Raw genomic sequence first — 23968 nt, 5'->3', positions numbered from 1 at the left:
CTATCCAAATTTTGAACAAGCACTAATAAGTCAAGTTCTATGACCTTATTGATATCTCTAGCCTATATAATGGAATGCATAAAACAAACTAAGCACAATGGCTCCTTGTACTTCTTTGAAATATTTTTATTCTAGAGATCAGCAAACAACCCCTTGGGTTTTTAGGTAGTTCCAACAATGGAAAACAACTCATATATTTTTGTTGCCTTTGTTGGTTTTTGGTGGGTGGTGGCTTGGTCAATGTCTTACCTTTATTTAATGGTGGTTTGGGTGTCCTGCTTGCCTTTGACTTTTTGATAGGTGTTACTCTGGGAAGAGGTTCTAATGGATAATGGCATTTTAAGTCATTCACTATGGTAAACTCTTTCATGTCAAAACAAACCAGCATGCCACAATAGTTTATCCATATTTCGTCCATCTTCTTGTCGTCTTTCTTTATATATTCATCATCACCCTTATACATTATACTGCTCTTGAGAAGACCATATACCATGGTCATTTGAAAGTGTTCATTGTTGTCCTCTGGTAGATCAAGAAAGTGTCCAAAGCAGCTAGACCTAAAATAATCCTCTAGTTTTTCCTCCTCCAAAATTTTCCTTAAAACAACAAAAATTTTACCCATTAGAGATTTAACTACAAAATCACCAGTTAAATCTGCAATATCTATCGACATCTCAGCTTAAAACTTTTTAATACTAAAAGTTTTGACAAGATCGTGCTGGTATTTTGATGAAATTTCACGTGCAATTGATGATGCATTATCATCATCTTTATTATCTTTCTCATTTTGTTTTTTAGATCCATCTTCTTCCTCATCATATCCTACCTCATTTTATTTTTCCCTTTCTTTCTCACTTTCTATTTCCTTTACTTTTTTACCTTCCCCCTTATCTTTTTTATCTTCATCATCTCCCTCCTCATTATCTTCATCATGTTCCTCAATTTTATTTTCATCACCACCATCTACAGACTCTTCTTCAACGTCCTTCTCTACTTTATCTCTTTCTACAACTTTATTATGTACAAAACGTTTCCCTTCATTAGATATTAAAAGAGTTTGTTCAACAAACTCTCCAAACCCATTTGTACTTTAACCTTTTTGGGTAGTTGGTCAAAAGTGGATCCACTTTATTTTCTCTTATGAGACATCTTTTATCTATAAATAAGAGAAAAACAAAAAAGATTACAATTTATGTGTGCATTAGTTAAAATAAAGATAACACAAAATTTAATACATACAATACATTACAAAAATATTTCACACAAATGACTCATTTGTAGCAATAGAGAATCCACCTATTACAACAGATAGGTCATCTGTTAGAAGAAATTAAAATAATAGCAGGACCTAGTTTAATTTCATCCAAGAGGTGGGCCATCTGTTCGAAGACCTATTTTAATTTCTTCCAATAGATGACCCATCTGTTGCAATAGATGGGTCAACTTTTGGAAGAATGAAAATAGGTCCTGCTACTAGTTTGATTTTATCTAATAAATGGCCCATCTGTTGCAACAAATAGGTCATCTATTGAAAGAAATTAAAATAGGTCTTCCAATAAATGAACCACCTATTGGAACATATGGGTCATCTGTTGGAAGATATAAAACTAGTAGCTAGACCTATTTTAATTTTTCCAACAGATGACCCATTTGTTGCAATAGGTAGGTCATTTGTTAGAAGAAATTAGAATAGGTCTTCCAATAGATTACACACCTAATGATCAATACACCACCAACAATATCACCAACATTAATACTATGAACAATACCAACAACATTAACAACATCAACAAAACAAAAAACAAAACAAACAAACATACCCGAACATAAATAAATAAATAAATAAATAAACAAATAAGCAAAACAACACCAACACCAAAAGTACCAATAACACCCACCAACAACACCAACAAATACCAAGTGAAATGAAGTAATTCAAAACAACATGACAAAATTGTCATCTCTGAAAAAGGTCAAAACTCAAGTTTGTGCAATTTTTACAACAACAATAACAAATTATATTTCACTGAGAAAGAAACAAAAGTTCATCCATCGTACAGAACAACGACAAAAACTAGGGTTTTCTCAGATTTTTCTTACTTTTTTACCCATTCTTGAAGATAATACAGCTAAAGCTCTTATTTTTCATCATTAACTAAAAATCGCTAATTTATTTTAAGAAAACAACAAATATCAAACTCTACCTTCAAAGAGAGAGAAAATAACAGATACAAGGAAGAAGAAAGTCAAAAATGACAATTGATGTGGTAAAAAATGGGAACAAAATTGACCTGTTATGAAGGGTTTGAGCAATCTATTGGAACAAGGTTGAGTAGTTGAGAAGAGAAGAAGATGAAACATTTTTTGAGAAATATTTTTCGAAATGATTACATTTTGACCCATTGTATATGCATTAGTTAGTAGTGGGTTGATTTGTATTTTGCAAAAGAATAATAAGTTTTAAAAATATTAATTTGATCTCAGTTATATTATCTTAATTAATTTTTTAAAAGGGATTTTGACCCTTCCCTTTGGTCAAAACTAACTAAAGTTAATTTGATGTGGAATTGATTTATATTAAACCATTCCCTTGTTAGTAATAAATAAAATTAATTTCACTAAAATTATCTTTCGTTTAATAAGTTTAATTACAACTTTAATAATCTCGTCCAACAAATGACACATCTGTTGTAACAGGTGGGTCATCTGTTGGAACAAACTAAAATAGGCCTTCTAGTAGATGACCGACTTGTTGTAATAGATGGGTCATCTGTTGGTTAACTGACATGAATTATTCTAACGGATGGCCCATCTATTGCAATAGATGGCTGATCTGTTGGAATAAATCAAAATATCTCTTCCAACAGAAGCCCACCAGTTGCAACAAATAAGTCATCTATAAGAAATCAAACTAGTAGAAGGACCTATTTTCATTCTTCCGGATGGGTCATCTGCCGGAAGAAATTAAAATAGGTCTTCCAATGGATAACCCATATGTTTCAATAGATGGGTCATTTATTGGCTAATTGGCATGAATTATTCCTATAGATGCCCCATCTATTGCAATAGATGGCTTATCTGTTGGAATAATAAAAAACAGCTCTTCCAATAGATGACCCACCTGTTGCAACAGATGGGTCATCTATTAGAAGAAAATAAAACAATCTTATACTGGTTTTATTTCTTTCAATAGATGAATCATATGTTGCAACAGATGCTTATATTTATTTGATAAATTTCAACGGATGAGACATTTGTTGCAATAGGTTAGTCCTATGTTGTAAATGATGTCCATATTTGTTCGATAATTTTCAGCAGATATGTCATCTGTTAGAACAGATAATGCATCTGTTGCAATATTTGAATTTTGTAATCTATTTTAATTAATAAGTTCAAATATAAGGATAAAATAGAATTCATGAGAAGATAATTGGTCATCAATTAAAATAAAATTTATAAATAAATAAGTCCAAGACTTTATAAATTATATTAAATAATTCAACATATAAATGATATATAACGTTGTATGGGTATAGATGATAAATATTTACAATTTAAGTTTAAATCCAATATTTACAGAATTAAGCGGCAGAGATCTACATAATATTGACTAGTTGTGCTTCAGCCGTTTGTATGAAATTTGGCTTAAATCGTGCGTGGTGGATGTTCATTGTCACTTACGTACCTTTTTTGAGCCTTCACACTTCCATAATTTCAAAAAAGTGTAGCATACCTTTTATGGAGTAATTCGGCATCAACTCCATCATTTGATACTAGTAATCTATCGCTCAAATACTCGGTATAAGCGGCAACCAAAACACCGCAATCCCTATATTTATAAAAATCAGATGATACATATCTAATTAATGTAAGAGTTTTGAAAATTATGAAAATAAAACACGATAAGTACTTATCAGCCACCATTAGATTGTTGAGGAATTCCTTCAACATATTCTACATCAAAAAGATTACCCTGTAAAAATGGCTATCACTCGTTTTATCATGATATATGTCAATCATCGACCAATCAGTATGAAATTTTTTGTCTAAAAACCCATTTAAAGGAAGGTAAATAGGCAACATTATGGACAACTTTGTATCTCAAACAACAGCTCAGAACGTCTCTTTGTCGACATCAAGTCATAAATTTGGATGCGCCTCTCTTTTAGAACAACCACAACCAACACCCAATGGAACACACCATCACAATTGACTGTAGATCAAATGCCAAGGTAGGCCAGCTGGAATACCAAAACCTTTTGATGATGTTGCTAAAATATTCCTCATTTTAAGCAACTTCCAAATTTTTTTGAAGATACCTTTTGTAGGTCTTATCAATGTATACTTTAAACAAATAGTTGGTTGTCTTGTATCTGTATTATTATTGTGCTTGCAACTTGGCCTTCTTTCAGAGACACTAAACTATGACATCTATGTGTTGCACGTATTATCAAACATTACAATTAAATAAAAGTAAAATTCTTTAACAGATACAATTAAATAAAAATGGACATCAAGTATAGTATTAATAGTAAGATAAGTAGAATTTAAACCTCATCATTCCAGCAAGTTTTGGGTTGTGACATCAAATAGAACAAATTCTTTATTTTGGGATGTGCAACAAGAAAGTTGAACATATCAAACCAAGACTCGATTGTTTGGATTTGTAGTGATCGTCCTTTTATTTTCTACATGATTTATATGTGTTAATATCATGTCTGTATAAGAAGAAGTTAATGAATCAAAATTTTTAAAAACTATTTATGTTGTTACATACTTGTTGGCATGATACTTTAACATCCATTGGCAACCTATTCTAAATAAGTATTAATTAAATGTGTTGAAGCCTCATCCGAGATGTTGAACCCCTCAAAGGAATTCTGACGTTCTTCTGAACTTTCATTCGGACTAATAGACTTTACTTTTCTGCCTCTTTGGAAACAGTTAATGGATTATCAACTGTGACAATATGTTGTTCAGCAGTAGAATGTACTATGACATCCACTTGAAAAGCTACAATTGTCGTTGCTTATCACAAATATAAAAACAACATAAAACATAAAAAGATACATAAAGTTATGCATTATATAGGTAATATGTTGCAACAGATTATATATTTGTTGCAACACATACCCCATCTGTTGTAACAGATTACCTATCTATTGCAACAGATATGTAGTCTATTGGAACAAATGATAAATAATCACCTTTTTCAGCTCGTGTTGCTTTCTTGTGGCCCTTGTACATTGCTCAACAGTGCAAGAAAGAGGAGTTGCAATTTTTTTTTTATCTTTGATAATACCTTGGAAATTGTTTTCTTTCTCCTCTTAACCTTAACCTCTAATGGAGTGAATGGCTTTAAAATCATCTTTGATGGAATGACACCCTTCTTAGATGTCAATTCCTCTATAGCAATAGTTAATGCATTAATAACAATAATCACTCCATGATATTTTTTTTTTTGCACTTTTAACATTTGCATGCACAACATAATCTAGGAGGGGCAAGATCTTCAAATGATTTACTACCCTTTTCGTGTGAGAAATTTGTAGTATGCCAATTAGGAAAAAGGGTATATCGACTATCAAAATCAATAAAATGGATATGTTCTTAATCATGATCTTATTTCAAAAACTGCAAGAGGAGCATCACCCGACTTATCAACACCTCCAACTCCAACAGCAGCATCATCACCACTACCACTACCAACAGAAACTACATCACCATCGCCACTAACAACTCTATCACCACCAGTAGCACAATCAACAACAACAACACCAAGAATAAGCCCACCCTCCCAAAGTGCTTTTCTTTTGATGGTTGTTGCTCCAACCAATTCTTTTTTATTCTATTAATTACCTTAGGGTCCGATAAAGTTTGCATAGACCATAAAGTAATAAAAATAACATCTTCAACTCTTGATTAGTTGAAACAAGCCACAGATGCACAATCTAAAATAAATTAGTACATATATTAGAATGATGATTAAATTATTTAAATATACTATTAAGTACAATAAAAACTTAATTTAAATTAGACTTACTACTTCCTCGAAAAGTTGAAATGATCAAGAAATTTTTCTTTCTTATCATTTTTGGTTGATAACCATCTTAGCATTCTTGGATATAAAACTTCTTATCGGTAGTTCACTTATTTTCGGAGATAAGGAATGGCTTCAAATGCCCAAACCTATAAAATTATGCCAATAAATCAAAAATAGTATTCAATAAAAAATAAATGAAATATAAAAAAAATATTCTCCATGAAAGCCCATGGAAAGCCATATAAGTTGACTGTCTTTGGCGTTAACGGAGTCTACAAATATTGGACAGTTCATTACCCCAAGGATAGTTTTTAAATACCTTAAGATCCTCGGAGAGATTTATTAAACCAAGTGGTATGGTATGTTGTTGTTAATGTCTCTCGCCCAAAGAATATTAGGTACAAACAAAACCAAGCACAATAATTGCATGTACTTCTTTGAAAGTCTTTTACCTTTCAACTCTTAAATCAAATTTATATTTTGAAACTTGGACCAACAAGGAACAACAAGTCATCACCATCACTTGACTTGCCATTTGGTATACGGGGTGATTATTTTTATGTTACAATAGGTATAGGTTGAGAAGGAGGATAACATTTTAGTTCAGTAACTAGGGCAAACTCCTTCTAACCAAAACAAACTGGCATGCCACAGTAATTTATCCACACCTCATACATCTTATCTTTATTTTCATACATAAACCTACATTTGAGAAGACCATACACCATGGCTATTTGAAATGAGCATTATTGTCCTCTGACGAATCAAGGTATTGCCAAAGTAGTTGTCCCTGAAATAAGCATCCAATTTTTTTTCTTAAAGTATTTTTTGAAGGTATTAAAAGATTTTCTCATGGAAAACTTTACCAACAATCACGTTAAATCTGTGGCACCATCATACTGCATTCTTACAAGAAAACTATCAATACTGAAGGTTCTAACAAACTCTTTAGTGGAAGGGCTATTAGGATTAATTTTAGCATTTAGATCATGTTGACTTTTTGAACTAAATTCAGCATCGCTTTTGAAGCTTTAATCTTCCTCATGTTCATTTTTTTTCTTCTACTTCTGATTGAGATATTGCTTGTACAACAAGCTCATATAGTGGTAAATGTACCTTAGCTACTTCACTTATTCCTTTACTTGTACTTGATTCACTTTTTTTGGGGAAGCATATTATCTAAAAATAAGAGAAAACTAAAATAGATTATAATTGATTTATGCATCATTACAAAAGGATAACAATAAATCTAACAAGTACAACACAGTAAAGTAATAGTTCCAGCAGATCACTCATATGTTGCAACAGATAAGTGATCTGTTGGAAATAATAAAATAGTTTCAATACTATGTTGATTTCTTCCAACAGATTATCCATCTATTGGAATAGATGACTAATTTGTTGCAACAAATCACTCATCTATTGGAAGAAATAAAATAGTTTAAATATTATTTAAATTTTTTTCTAGCAGATTACCCATCTGTTGTAATAGATTAACCATCTTTTGGAAGAAATCAAAAGTTTTGACAGTCATCTATTGGAATAACTGTAAGGTTTCATCCAACAGATGACCCATCTATTGCAATAGATATTTTTTTCAACAGATAAATCATCTGTTGCAACAAATGGATCATTTATTGCAACAAATGGCTCATCTATTATTGCAACAAGTGGCTCATCTTCTGTAACAGATGGCTCATCTATTGAAAAAATAAGAGTAAATCAACAACACAATACAAACAAATCAAAACCACTGACACCAACACCCACACACACCAAGAACATCAATAATTACCACCAATACACTAACCCGCAAATAACCCACAACACCAACATTGTACAAACACAAACAACAAAAACTTTAAAAAATACAACAAACACCAACAAATCAACAATTGTTGGATTTGGTCATAATAGATGTCTCCGAAAAATTTAAAATTCAAGTTTTACTATTTTTAAATAATGTTTGAGAACAAGAACTATAGTAACAATAAAAAATTATATTTTACTCCAAAAAGATATCATATTTACATCAATCATATTAAGAGAAGAAATACCACAAATTAGAATTTTTATTTTTAAGCAACAAATATTAAAATTATTAACCCATACTAGAAGAGAAGATAAATATTAAAATTGTTAACACATTCTAGAAGAGAAGTTAACTCAAGTTTCTCTTTTTCCTCATAACTTGAAAGCCCTAATTTTTTTACCTGTGAAAGTAGAAAAAAATGATAAAGGACTCGAAGTTGTTGTCGTCGAAAGTCGCCAGAGAATGTTGCCACATCGATTGACTGTTGAAAGTTGAAAACAACTCAAAACTATTATTGCCAGGGGTTGAAAGTCATCAGAGATTGAAGGTCGTTGATTTATCGACGGTGTTTTGTAAAACTATTGGTAGAAGTTTGAAAGAGAGAGAGACAGAGAGAGTCGAGAGACATTGAGAGAGACGGGAGTTTTTGTTGTGGGTTGATTTAAATTTTTTAAAAGATTAGAAAGTTTTAAAAATATTAATTGAGTCCCCAATTAACTTAATCAACTTTTAATTTTATGTTTGACCCTCTCCTTTGGTCAAAGTCACCAATACCCAATTCAAAACTTAAAAGACACCTTTTCTACAATTTTCTCAACAAAAAACATCTTTAAACAATGGAAAACCCAACAATTTTATCAACACAACAATGATATCAACAACTACAACATCCAAATAACAAACTTCGACACCAACGACGCAACACACCAACAACCTGGCGAACCGACGATTTCAACCCAATGATAACCCGCGAACCGACCCAACAACCCATCCATCTCAACCAACGATTCCTCATCCATTTTTCTCATTATTAAATTCAAAAATTCTAAATTCGTACAATTTTTGTACGATTATAGCTCACTCAACAAACCTTAACCATTTTCAAATTCTAAAAATCCCACATCGCTGAAAAGTTAAAACTTTGTCCAATCCCACCCCTATATATACCTTCATTATTCACTCATTGGGGCTAATGGTTGTTTTAAGGAAAGAACCCCAACATAAATAAAGAATTTTGCTATAGAACAAGTTTTTTGAACAACCAAAAGAACTACAATTCTCTTAGTCTGTTAGAATTATTCTCTTAGTCTGTTAGAATTTAGACTTTCTGTCCCCAACCTGAAGTTGTGAGAATTTTGGCTCAAGTTTTGTTTTCTTGTCGTTTCGAAAATGTAGAAAGTGGTGAAATAGTCTTCGTCAATTCATCATCCCAGTTTCTTCCCAAAAAAGGTACACCCACTTTCCTTTTTTTTCTTTTTTTCTCTTTAGTTAGTTATTTCTTCTTCTTCATATCCGATTCTTAAAATCATAGTAGGTAGGTTAGGATTAGTTGTTGTAGAAAGCTTTGAAATCCATAGATTTTGTGTGATGGAAATGGTATGATTTTCTTTGTCATTGAATCGGTTTATGGATTTTGTTGTTGAAGTAGTATTTTTGTCATATTGTTTTTACTATTTCTGAATTTTCATAATCGGCATAGGAATGAATTTGGTTCTGGATATTTTTCAGTGATATGGACGAATATAGTTTGCAAGGTCTCATTTAAGTTTAATCTACATCATTTTTCTGTTCATGTGTTGGTTGAAAGTCAAAAACTTTAAAGTTTTGCAAGGTTGTTTATTTAGGAACAATCGTTATGTTTACATTCATGCCATGTTTAAGGGTATATGAGTTTTTTTCCTACCTGTGACTGTCAATTTTATTTGTTTTAATCATGACTTGTTTTAATGGATCTTCTCTGTGGTTTGTTTCTTTTTCTTTAATACTCATTATGTTCTAGTTTAGGTTATTATTTGTTTTTTGGTACCTCCAAGGTTAATTCAATGATACAACACATCATGACTCTCTAGTTGTTCCTATGATGATGCTTCTGCCAAAATGTCCTTTTTAGCCATAAAAGTGATACAAGATCTAAGTAAAAAACACAAGAATAAGATGAATCTAACCTAAAGAAGCAAGACAAACCGAAACTAAAGAACACAAGAAGCAAAACACCAAACTAATGTAAGAAAATAAATGATAGATAACTTCACATAAGAGTATACAAGCAATAAGAACCAAAGTGTGTATCAAACGCTAAGACCCCTAAGACTCATATAAACAACATCAAGTTCTTACATGAACCCAAGAGGGAAATTAATTCACCTCAAGAACCACCTTTTCTAAGCCAAAAGATCAACACAAGTAATTTCTTACTTGCCCTAGTTACACTCTCACCAGAGAGAAAAGTCTTTCAAGTATTCATTCCATATCAATAATCAACTAAGGAGAAAATAAGCCTAATAATTGTTTATTTATAGCCTAATACAAAATAAAATGACCAATACACCCTTAATGAGGGGCGGCCATGGAGTGTAAGGCTCCTTCTTCTCTCTTCAACTTGTGCCAATGACCAAAACACCCTTAATGAGGGGCGGCCTTGGAGTGTAAGGTCTCTTTCTTCACACTTCAACACTTGCAATCTTTTGGAGCCCTCGGGTAGTCATCAAGGCAAGCCTCCAAGTAACATTTCACACATGTAGTTGCTTTTTTCAGTGTCCGAAATGATTTCCGTGACCAAAGCTTGATCCTTCATGTATTGGCCTCTAATGATGTCATCAAAAGCTATAGTGTCCATTTGACTCGTATCAAAAAGGTAGGTGCATTTTAGCATTTATTATTGACTTAGTTCATTTCCTAATGTCTAAGAAATTTGTCCAAAATTTTAGTTTTCGACTTCAAAGGAAGGACCTTGTGTCTTTGAATTTGTCCGTTTGTGTCATTTGAGTTGTCTTCTTCGTTTATTTGAACACGCTTCTATTTTTAGCATGCACATGATCTGTTTGCCTGATAATTTAATGACTAAAGATTAGGCATAACATAATATTCATTTTGTTAATTAAAATTTTCCTTGAATGTGCAATATTTTGAAGTTTACTTTGAGTTGATCCTAATCTTTACTTTCCATGTGTTTCTTGTGCAACCCGCCAAGAGTCCAATTGGACTCCTCTTCTTCTCTGCATCTTTCCAACGGGCCATGGATACCCTCTGACATCAAATCCAAGCCCGAAATCTAAGTTCAAATGTCTGGTATACACTAGTATACAGATATATACAGCAAAAATGAAGGTGGAAGACAAAGAATATACGTAGATATATAGAGATATACATCTGATATACAGGAATATCACAAGCTGTATACAACAGTATACATTACAGAATTGGGCTGAAATAAGCCCATGATTTAAAGCCCAAAAGTTGGACAGATTTGAAAATGGGCTAGAAAGAGGCCCAAGTCTCATCTTTATTCTTTTATCTCCTTGTATTGATTTGATTATTTGCTTGTAATTTAATTTGATTGATCATGATGAATCTTCGAGGAGCAAGTTTATATCAAGTTTATATTAAAATTATTCATTTTATATTGTTTATTGATATATTTTTAATTTCTCTATTTAGGCAAACTTAAGCTTATAAAATTACTTGAGGATTTATTCTTATCCTTTCATAGTTATTAATGGCTCAAAAATCCACGTTTAAGAAGTTGGGTGAACTAGTTAGCCCAAAGTCTTAATCCGGATAGAATTGTCAAAATTAGAATTATTTTGAAATTTTGATATTTAGTTTATTTATTGCTTGGAATAAATTCTATCTATTTGAAATAAGATGTTGAAACAAAATTCAAGATTTCTTAGTAAGATTTTCCCAAGTGACTTGATGAATTTTCACAAATTAGCCAAATATAAGTTTAATCCGTTGGGAACTACAGTTTACGGATTTTCGAAAGTGCCTAATAGCTTCTTTCAAATTTACGTAAACTTTTACCTAGACTCGAATTATTTTTAAAAAGGTTTTCTTTTAAAATTATCTTTGTTTAAATGATTTTCTTAATTTCCTAAAAATTACATGGTAACTCTATTTTTCCTAAAAATATTTTTTCTAATAAATTCAATACTCTTTTTTCGCTACAAAGTTCTGGAGCGTTTTTTCCTTTTCAAAAACGAATCATAACACACGCAACTAACTTTCTTTTCTTTTCTCTTCTTGATTTGTTGTTTGTCAAACTCATTGGCGCCAAGTAACAGTTGTTATTCGGACTTGAAGATTACGTTAGCGAAACGTCTCTTCACCGTCGCAGCTCGAAGTTGTTTTTTTAATCTTTTTTCAACTCGCAGCATCAAGATCATTGCAGGAATCGGAAACTTGAGAGATGACCCTCTTGCGGCAGCAAGCCATCTTAGTTGCACATTTTGTGGGAGAAGAAACTATATTTGCTAATCACTAATTGGCTCTCCATTTAATAGATTTGAGTATATAGAATATTTACTATGATACACATATATAGGTGGCAAGAGAGTGTAATTTTTTTTTTTTTTTAAAAGTGGCATGAGAGTGTAAAGAGTCCTAAACCATGGAAACTTGTTACCGGAAAACAGAAAAATTAAGTCTGTCTTGCCAATCAAGTAGTTAATTATACTAATCCCTTCATTTATTTTACTTGTTATGTTTTTTTCTTTTATCTGCTCCTTAAAGGAAATATTAACTAAAAAGTAATTTGACTAAATTATTTTTATTATTCTTTGATCTCAATTTAATATGAAAAAGGGCATATATATCTTCAAATTATTATAAATGATATATGTATATACACTCTGCTATACTTTACGTACATATATGCTCTTGCCATATAGTTTGGAGTCATATATTCTTTACACTAACGAAGAAACACGTGGTAGCCTCTCATCAATTTAACATATCCCCTCAAAATTTTAAATTCAGATTTAATAATTTGCCCAGATTCAACCCATAAACCCAAAAAATTCCGTCACCCATTTCTCTCTGTTACATATTCATTCTCTTCTTCTTCTCTCGCTTAGATCTTCCAATATTAGGAGCTCCAATAATTCCAATACTCAATCACAATTGTTCTGTATCCTCTTTATCTTCATTTCCCTCTTCACCAGGCCGCTCAGATGTTAAGAGTCCGAAATCAAAATCAAAATAGGCTGTGAAACTAAAAGAAATATTAAAATGTCATGTATATAAAATGTAACGAAAATATACTTAACTCACTTAAAAAATGAGTTATATCATTTTTAACAGTAGTTGGCTTTCTGAAAAAATGTATAACTCACTTAAAAAGTGAGTTATTCATTTTATTTCTACATAACTCACTAAAAAAGTGAGTTACACAATGAAAGTCGTATAACTCACTTTTTAATTGAGTTATGCTTTTTGTTTTATACATAACTCACTTAAAAATGAGTTATACTATTTACTTTTATACAAAACTCACTTAAAAAGTGAGTTATATTTATTTTTATAATTTTTGTGAATTTTTATAAAACTTACATATTATGTGAGGAATCAATTTATCTTTTTATTTTTAAAAAACTCACATAGTTATTTTTAAAAAAATTATTTTAATTTTTTAAAGCTCACTAATTATGTGATTTTATAAAACTCAGTAATTGATTTTTTCAAATATATTTTTATCTTATAAAACTATCATATGCCTCAATTTTTATTATATGCTCCCTCTATTTTATATTAATTGGCTTCTATATACTTGGCACGCCCATTAAGAAAAAAATTATTAGAAATTTATTTTACCAAATTAGTTTTATTAATTATGTTTTGAAAATATAAATTTAAGTTTATAGACTTTATTTAGTCATTAATGATAGCGATCATACCGGAGGAATATAATTATATTCTCTTAATTTTATAAAAGGGACAACTAAAGTGAAACAAATATTTTTAGAAAGAATGCCAACTAATACGAAATGGAGGAAGTAAAACTCACTAATTATGTGAGTTATTCAAATATAAAATACTTAACTCACTTTTTAAGTGAGTCATCCATTGATTATAGCTCTTAAAATATGTGAGATAAGTGCATAACTTTATTAGTGATGTGAAATATGAATGTGGTACTAAAAATACCTTAATTCAGCATTAAAAAATATGAAAATTTAGAAAAATATCTCACTTGTTTAATTTTGAAGCACGAAAAATAAGTAGGACCAACAATCACTAATCAATAACACTTGTATTGGATAGGGGATCAGTGGTGAACTGATTTTGTAATTTTATATAATTTTTAAACTGAATCGGTTGGGGAGGCCAGTAGGGTTGATGTCGGGTATTTTAGGGTTTTTCCATTTTAATTTTTACAGACGTAAAGGGTAAATTGAAAAAAGGGGATAGTTATTTATATTCAATACATAACTTACTTTTAAAGTGAGTTATGCATAAAATCCAAAATAACTTAATTTTTAAGTGAGTTATGTATAAATCAAAAAGCATAACTAACTTAAAAAGTGAGTTATATAATTTTAATTGTATAATTCACCTTTTTAGTGAGTTATATAGAAATAAAATGAATAACTCACTTTTTAAGTGAGTTATACACTTTTTCAGGAATATGACACCGTTTGTTAATTATCGTTAAAAAAATGATATAACTCACTTAAATATTAAGTTAAGTATATTTTCACCATATTTTATATACATAACATATTTTAATATTTTTTAAAATTTTACAGCCTATTTTGGTTCCGAACTTCAATTTCAACTTCTAGCTAATAAAGCAACTTTTCTTCTCTTTTCCTTTTCATTAATCAAGATTCTTGAACTCTTAAATCTCTAGAGGGTCTTTATAAAACAGCATACTTTTCACTCTTTTTCAATATTTCTTATCCCAACTAGAGCTTCTTACCCTATTTTTTCGAATTAACATAATTGTACTGCAATGATGTTGGACTGAGTAAAAGCGAAGAGAAATTGTTGAAGGGTTTTGTTCAGTTTTGAAGATAGTAATGAGTTCAATTTCCTTAAAACTCGGAAAACTTTCATATCAATAATTCAACAATATTTCAACTTCATGCAAAAATCGAAATGGAAAATGTATTTATTTTAAGAAGAGAAAAGACATAAAGTCACTTTGTGGGGTCCTATACCCCTAAACCATTGTGAATTGATATTATTAATCATTTTTGGATCAATTCCAATTTTTATAAGCAAGTGATAAACACCCAACAATTACTGATTGCTACGTGTTAATTAATTAAAATATATTTTTATTTTTAAAAATTTTTATCTTTTTATTTATTTCTCTCTCTTATCTTTTGACTTTCTCTCACCCAATCCTCTCTCTTATATTTTTAATTTATTGCAAGCTCAATTGTCTGTTAAGCAAAGTGGTGCTCATTATCTTGATCTTAATATACAATGTGATAAAAATGCAGCCAATTTCACCTTGCAATTTGATGGCAAATCGTCGGCGAACACTGCCGATGGCAAAGCAAAATCTCCAAAAACTCCATCAAATTCTGGTGAGATTTGTGGTGATAAAACCACTGAGGTTTGTTCGCAATCCTCACACATACCTCCCCAAGGAATTTAAGCTGATCCTATCAGCAAAAGCTCCGGCGAGCTACTATCTCCAGTCGCCAGCAAAGCTACAGTAGAGCTGACAGGGGGACCAATGCCAAAATGGGCCTCGAATCACTGCGAGCACATCCGATCAAGAAAAAATAGTAGCTAACATGCCCCTTTTTTTTTACTTTTTTTAAAATCTCATTATCATTTTTATCAAAAAATAAATATCCACCAGGATAATATCCACCACCATCACATTAACGGAGAAGAAGAGGAAGGGAAAATAAGACTCCATTGATGAAGAAGAAATGAAAAAGGAGAAACAAAAGAAAAAGTAATAGAAAGGAAGAAAAAAAGTAAAATAGAAAAAGAAAAAAGTGGAAATATTTTTTATTACACGTGACATTTTTCAATTTGCTGGTGCAATAATTTTTTTTCCTCACGAGCCTCCTCTTCCATGTTAAAATGAATAGGCTGAAAATGAGTCAAAAGGGGTTATTTTTAATGATCTTAACTAATTTTGTAGGGTAATGGAATTAAGTGGCTTTTTAAAAAATCGAACAAGTTCAGTCTCTTTTAAGAACACAGAATCTTTTTCTTGCATTTGCTTGATTCTGCAAAATAGAGAAACAGCTTATGAGGGTGTTAGAACTGATAGGGTGTTTCGGATAAGCTAGTGATGCGAGTTAGTCTCTCAATCAAGTTTGAGGTTCCCAGGTTCTCTTTAGTGGTAGGCTATAGTTTTCGGGTGAAATGGGTAAAAGTGGCAAGTGGATGAGGGATTTTTCCATTTTAAGGGTCGGATTGGACAAATTATTAAATTTAGGTATAAAATTTTGAGGGGATTGAATAAATTAATGGAGGCTGCCACGTGTTTCAGTGTTATATATATATATATATGACCCCAAATTATAATGGTAAGGGCATGCATATATATATACTAGATGGAGAAGTTCGTGCAGGCATGGGCCCAACGATGAGGTGACGATAAGCGGAGACAAGTTACATAACTGTATCACAAAGTAGCAATATAATCACGATAAACAGTGCTAAGCAAAATGTGAAGAAAGGTTGCCATATAGTTACAGCTGCAGAAGAAGAAAAATAAGTGATGCTTCAGTAATATGAGTAGTATGCATACAGTGATATATAACATATAATTAAATATGAAAGGACAATTAATCATGTGAAATAGTGATCTGAAGAAGGGTATTAAATCCATGAATAGCTACATGAATGTAAAGAGGATCCATACACACTGTATCTCCATTGTACTGTACTAAAGCATATAAGAGGATCCATACACACTGTATCTCCATTGTATTGTACTAAAGCATATGCTTTTCTGGACATTATTTTGGATTTACGTATCCTATATTTAAATGATCTATCAATTCCTCTGGTAACATTATTTTAACTCAATAGAAAGTGTGTAAGAACTTATGTTGATATTATTATCATTTTTCATGTTCTACTATGTTTCTAGTATGACCATTTCTTTTTTATAAACAATAATTAACTGGTATTTTACCTTTTGTATTTATAGATGCTTTGACAAATTTTTTCTCTGATCTAGTCCCTTAACATTTCTCAGCTGTGATTTTTAATCACATACTTACCGTCGTTCTATAATATTTGACAGAAATTATCCCGAAGCTGGGTATACAGGGAAAAACAGTGACATAGCTTATTGTGTGGAGAGCAGAACAGAAACAGAGAATAGCTTAGTAACAACAGAGTGAATGTAAAATATTGTGCAGCTATTATATATCTCCATAAGCAGCCTATCAAACAACCGGAATCTATGAAAGGTGCGCATAGCCTTTGAAGCAGCAACTTCATTCTTTATCTACCTACGATTGATAAGAATACATTTTTCCCTTTTAACCTCTTTTAATTGCAAAAGACAAATGCTTCATTCAGGGAAAATCTAGCACCTAAACATAACATATGCAGATTGAGGTACATATAGAGAGTCGAGATGATAACAAACCTGCAGAGTACAGTAGGTTAATTAAAGTTCCATAACTTCTTCACATACCTGCAAAAAACAAAGACAGGAAGCTAAATTTCTTAGTAAAAACCAAAGTTGAACCATCAAATTCTCCGAAAGTCCCAAACTTTATAGCACTTAAACATCAACAGTTAAAGAGAAACCAAATAATCTTTTTATCCGAAAGGTTAAGTTATCATCACGCCAAAAAACCTTGGGGAAAGTTACAACTCAGGAAAATACATAATCCAAGAATATGTCCACATTCTGATGTAATTATTGTTTTACAATGTCCACATAAAAGAGTATATTTTAGGATGTAAATATTGGATAGTTCATGTAAGTAGCTTATTTCCGAATAGAGTGTTGCTCGAGATTTTAGCGCTTAACCAATCTGGAATGGTTACATTGTACATTGTCTTTAAGTTACAGGCAAAAACAAAAGTAACAAAGTAGCTTTTTGTCACACTATTTTATGATAGAGGATTTTCATTAAACAACTTACGTGCGTTGTGAATATATCAATAAGTCACCTACAAGTATTACTATTACAAAGGTATATGTACAAGTTGAAACTCACCTGAGATAAAGAAGATGATGAAAGAAAGCAAGGCAGAATTTAAAACCGATTTATATATCCGATGAAGGAAATGCCAAAAGTAACCAAAACTAATACAAGGTAAACCTCTGGAAACACCAAAAGTAAATGGTTTTTCCTGGTGGTGCAGTAAAGAGGCATATGATTATTCTATTTACCTGATTGTGTTGAGTAGATATTGTATATTTCAGTGTAAGTTAGACCTGCTTATTTGTTATTAGTAATGCTGAAATGGTAAGATAATGAATTCATAATAAATATTTGGGTAATTGTCATAGCTCCGGTACACAGGAAATAGAGTATGGTAGCAGATGAAATATCAAAGTATTGTTACCTTCAATCCTTTTCACGGATGTGGATGGTTCAATTTTCTGCCTCTTACCTGTTTGTTCTGTTTCAGTGAATGACGCAACAGCTAGCGCATCTGATTTTTGGTCTGGAAATCTGAAAGCTGACTTTTGTAATTGGAGTTTAAACAGTTCACGATCAAGTTGGCGATTTCTACTGGAAATAGACAGTGGTTGTTTCTAAGTGGAAAAGGTTAAAGATAGTACATTAAATAGGAGTTACTGGTAGAATGAAATTGTAAGAGGAGTTTCGCCGTAGGTAACAGTATGTATTTTATACTTGGACAACAACTTTGTCATATATTTGATCGACAGTTAGGGACAGTATTCTTTCTGCTAAAGCTTTTGACACTGTTGCTGCAATTGTCCCGCTGAAATCTGTGATGTCAATGTTGAAGTGGCACCTGAAAGGAAAGAGACAAAGCTGCAACATCAAAGTTTCAGGTGTGGAGGCAAATGTACAGGATGAATCTATTTCACTGTGGAGTAATAGCATGTGAACGTGTAAACAATGGAACAACATCATGCAGACAGGTTTTGTTGTATCATTAGTGATATGAACCCGGCACAAATCACTGTTTTCTGAGTTTTAGTTGGCAGAAGCTGTAAATTACAGAACATATAGGCATGTCCTTATACTTCATGAGAGCATGCCCTATGCAGACCAAACAAACATTTCCACCCCGCCTATGTCATAAAAACATCTTGGTGAAACACACGGATAAGCTTGTCCCAGTTGACTGTTTCCGAGCAAATTAACTCCTTGTGACTCAATAGCTAGGTTGAAATGCAATTTGCTATACACCTGGATGGAGACAGAACAGAGCTTTTAAGAATAACCGAGGTTATGTTAATTTTACGAAACAAAGGGCACAGTGCTTTGGGTGACAGTGTCCATAGTAGTACAGAATGTAAAATATAGCAACCGAGAACAAAGAAATCATGGATGAATTTCTATCGAATCCCAAATACAGTTTCTCAGATGTAGGTTTTTCTAATACCAATTATATAGTGTGAAACCTCATTTCAACTTGAACTGCTCTCTCTCATTCATCAAATTTGCAAATACTTTTAGTTCCAAATGTCATATCATTTCAAACAATTCCCTAAATTTATGAATTCTTCGACAGTGAATGAACTCAATTTTAAGAAACTGAGCTGCAGTAAAGTTTATAGTTACCTGGGGACCAATGGCCGGTGTAGTTTATAGTTGAAGCAGTGGACCATTTTTTGTTTTAGGACATACATAGTGATTGCAGTTTGAACAGGCAAGCAAGTAAAATGATTGAGAATAATCGGGAAGCGATATTCTGCCTTTCATAGGAACAGTTTGTACCTGCAACATAAGTGTATGGGAACATCAAAAACTTATTGAAAGTAGCTATGATAAAACTCTGGATTACAATTCTGAAGTGTTTATGTATTCAGATATGTAATCTTTTAAGGTGGCCTAAAAAAGTAAAAATTAACCTTTTTGTACGAAGTTAATTAATGTAAACCACAGAATTAGTACATGCCAGAGAATACACATTTTCACATTTCTCATTGCAGGAAGGGATTCTTTTTTCATGTAGGAAAACTGATCATCAAAATGTAGTATGCTCAAATCTAAGCTGAATCAAGTTTCTTACGTTATACTGTTGAGCAATAACGCATACACTATGATGGAGTTACACTTTTGGTTGTATCTCTGCTGTGTAACTAAGGTTGGTCATTTCAGTTCGGATACGGAAATAGTTAGTACATACATATACATATTGTGAAACAAACTAACCGTAGACAACGACTGTGGAATGTTGGATACAGATTGTACTTGATCTTCATCAATAGGTGCAAGATTCAATGAGGAGGTTGATGATGAGGAGCTTCTTAAAGTATAAGACGATAATATTTGTTCGTTCTGCTTCACCCTGAAAATGTTAAATTTAAACAGGGCAAATATTTTCGTACATCTCTGTTAAGGGGGAGTAAGTTAATGTATACCAGTTCATCAGTGTAATTGCCTGCACATATTGAGGATTTGGTAAAATTGTTGTTTGATATCTTGTTTCCAATCTCAGAACTGCGTATATGAAAGGCGAAGATTTTTTTAGTCAAGCACATAGAAAGAAGAACTAAAAAGAAAGAGTGCATCGAATATTGTAAATAATATACCACCACGGAATTCAGTGATGCCTATACACTTGGCAAGAATGACGGGATGCTCTTGTAGGTGATCCAATAAGGTAGTCCCTTCATTGTCAGCTAGGTCATCCCATATAGTAAATAGAAAAGGTTTCTTGTTGGTCGGTATACCAAATGCAGAAATTGTTATAGTGAAAGCATATTTTACCAAGAAGACAGAAGGTTTGGTGAACTTCATGCAAGGGGGAGACTAACTTACCTTTGATCCATCACAATCGCTTCCCGAAAGTGTGTGCTCTGGTCAGCTGTGTATTACAGGGTGCTGCAGTTAACTACTACTGCCAGTAAGTCTGGTGTAATGGGAAACAACATGTTGAGTAGCAACTTGATTAGTACGGGCTATTTAGTTAATGGGGGAAAACAGCAAAGATGTAAATTAGGAGCTTACCAAATTCAGCACCTGGATGTTGTTGTTCAACCGCTCAGAAAGGAAGTGTTCTTAACTTTTCTGGAGCAGGCAGTGGTGTTTCCAATCCATCGTTGTCGGTAATCGGCTCAACAATTGTGTATTTGTCAGCTACCCATTCATACGTACCGGCTCGTATCGAGTAGCCACGGGGATCCCTAGCTTTCGCACAAGAAACAAGATATGTGTGGAAAAGGAGGAACAAGTTCTCGTATTTGGGAATGTCATCGCCGTATAGCACTATGGAAACCTGTTGTTCCTGTAGTTAAGTGAAAAAGAAACAGCTTCAAATATGTTGTTAGAATTATAGAGAAAATTAGTAGACTTTTCAATCCGTCTTTACTGAGGTGCAAATTCCTTTTTTCATAACAAATATTTTGTGGATTCTAAAGCGTTATTGTAGCTAACGTTTACAGTATCAGCTTGAGTATTTAGGGGGTGGATATGGAGAGAAACTTGCTTTTTCATCTTGCACGTGTATTATGTGAAAATGGACAGATGAGTCTTTGCTCTTGCGAAGGCGAAACTTGTCAATTACCTGAACCTTGCAGGTCCAGTCTGTAGTTTCTTTTGTGATGGAATCCACAAGAAGTCTCTGATCCATTATGGTGTCCGCTGTTGCATTGTCAAAATAGAAGATGAATTAGGTATCAACATACATAATAAAAGAGAAAAAAACTGATAAAAGCTACCGGTACAGGATGGAAGAACAACGGGTGCAGCTAGCTCGAAAATCAAGTCTACTGATTCTTTTGTCAGGAAATGTATCAAGTTGTACCAATACTTTAGATATTTGTATGGATAACGTCAGTTTGAATAAGAGAAAAATATGCTGAACTAAAATTCGAAGCTTTTGAACCAACCCAGTCGATCTATACAAAGAACTTCACTACTTTAGATATCTGTACATATAACTTTAGTTTGAATAGGAAAAGTATATGCCGAACAAAAATTCAAACCATTTGAACCAACCTTGTTGATCCATACAAACAACTTCCTTTTGAACTATGTAGTTAAGCGAAATGAAAGGTTACATGTCATAAATTAGTTGTCCATCTAAATCGAACGAACAAATTAGAAAGGACGGATTAATGAATATTTCAACAAACTGATCCAAAAGCAGAAAGAAAACGCCGGAAAAGTGATTGACCAGCAATCAACATAAAAGGTAAATAGGATAGCAACAGTTAGTACCTCTCCGCTGATTTAATTTCCAAATTAAAGAGTCACTGCAACAGATGAATTTACCTGAAACAGCAAGAGTAAAAGCAAACAATAATTGATCAATCTAAAAATTTTCGAGCACCCAGCGTAAGAGCCTTCATCTTATAGTTTGTCTATTCTCTAACCGATTCGAGATATGCATGTAGTTACGGAATTTCAAGACATAGCAACAGATTGCAGCGGCAGAAAACACAGCAAACTGACTATGAAATAACCATTTCAAATTTTTTTCCCCGAGAGAAGAAGCGGGGACCACACAAATTTTGCAATACGTATACCAGATCAACCAAACGACCGGAAGAACGGATAATCTAATGGGAAATTCAGTTAGAAGAATCCAACAGCAGATAATCAGACAAAGAATGGTGAAATTTATTTATTACTGCATGGTGAGAGCTGACGTTGTTATATCATAAACAAACAATATAGCAGTCAATCAACATCCAAGACTCTTCCTTTACTGCTATACCTCTACTCTTCGGTTAGTTGTATCTACAATTCATTGACATACCCACAACCCCCAACATTATGGTTCACCTGTAAAAACTGTTAGGTCTGTTATTGGAGTTTAACTTACTAAAAGGTACTGCTACTATGTGGATCTTTTCTTGTTGGAAAATCCTTTATGTTGTGTACTGATGTTGAGGTAGTGAGGCAAGATCTGGAACTGTACTGATCTTGTACACTTTGGTTGGAGTGCAGCTTATTAAACACACAACTAAGAATTAGAATTCCATACTGTGAAAGAGAAGGGGAAATATCAACAATGAAGAGAACTTACACTGTTTGGATTGAAAATGTGAGAAAACTCGGAAGATTATCAGAGGTGCGACATTGAATTTTCCTTGATGTAGTGAGACAAAACCAAAGCCTCACTGTTGTAAGAGTAATTTCTGGAATTACACGTACAATATCAAGGGACAGCTGTTGTATTAGTTTAATTTTAAGACTACACCTTTACCAACCCAAATATGAAATGACCTGTGTACCTGTCTAACGAAATGATAAAACTAACCCTTGAAACGCTAGCAGGAAAACCTCCACCGGCCAGCTTCCATTATCACCTCTTCACCATTTCTATATATTAGTAATATAATATATATATATATATATATGGCATTACCAAATATCATATCGAATTAAAATTTAATTTATTAATTATCTAATTACTGAATTGATATTTATAAGTATGGTATATGATATGTACATTCAAATACCGATTATCGAATTTGAACTTTAAAAATATTGAACCGAATATCGAACGTCCACCCCTAACCAAAACATTTCAAATAATTAATTCAGAATTAACAAGGGAAAGTAGAATGAAGATATATCACTACTCCCTGCTGTCCTTTTTAATTTTCGTATTTATTAAAAATAATTGGTTCAAATATTTGTGATTTTAGAAAATTAAGTTATAATTAAACACTAGAATGTACGCCTTTACATTTACTCAACTAATGCTAGAGAAATTAATATGGTAAAAAAAAGTAGATTATTAAATTGCAGAAAAAGGACATATATACCCCAAACTATTATTAATGATACGTATATATATATATATATATATATAAATTTGATATTCCGTAAATAACGAATACCAGACGGTATTAATATCTTATACCAAACTCAATTTCGAATACCGAAATATTAAAATTTTACTCTCAAATATCATACCAAATACCGAATTATCGAATATCAATTACCAAATTTTTCGGTTCGATTCGGTAATTCGATTTTTGGTATTTTATGCCCAGCTCTAGTTCTAGTAGAGCAATG

At 32.2% G+C, this 23968-nt stretch overlaps 1 long non-coding RNA gene across 12 annotated transcripts; it reads right to left on the bottom strand.

The window, feature by feature from the left end:
- Nucleotides 1–12925: 12925 nt before the first annotated feature.
- Nucleotides 12926–23263, bottom strand: LOC107847893. 12 transcript variants are annotated; one of them, XR_007046656.1, is made up of 13 exons: nucleotides 23179–23262; nucleotides 22971–23082; nucleotides 22160–22213; nucleotides 21504–21580; nucleotides 20948–21224; nucleotides 20759–20849; nucleotides 20530–20619; nucleotides 20359–20437; nucleotides 20150–20285; nucleotides 19556–19711; nucleotides 18363–19180; nucleotides 17431–17478; nucleotides 14674–16525 (listed from the first exon to the last, which is right to left on the bottom strand). It is a non-coding gene; the product is annotated as an uncharacterized LOC107847893 (long non-coding RNA). The 12 variants fall into 12 exon arrangements; XR_007046653.1 differs by lacking the exon at nucleotides 14674–16525 and adding exons at nucleotides 17004–17290; nucleotides 22767–22891 and having other exon boundaries at nucleotides 17431–19180; nucleotides 23179–23256; XR_007046654.1 differs by lacking the exon at nucleotides 14674–16525 and adding an exon at nucleotides 17004–17290 and having other exon boundaries at nucleotides 17431–19180.
- Between the last annotated feature and the right edge of the window lie 705 nt (nucleotides 23264–23968).

Source organism: Capsicum annuum, chromosome 11, assembly GCF_002878395.1.
Source record: "Capsicum annuum cultivar UCD-10X-F1 chromosome 11, UCD10Xv1.1, whole genome shotgun sequence".
Classification (NCBI taxonomy): Eukaryota; Viridiplantae; Streptophyta; class Magnoliopsida; order Solanales; family Solanaceae; genus Capsicum; species Capsicum annuum.
The sequence above is the reverse complement of the archived record's forward strand: the minus strand, read 5'-3'. Positions and strand labels throughout refer to the sequence as shown.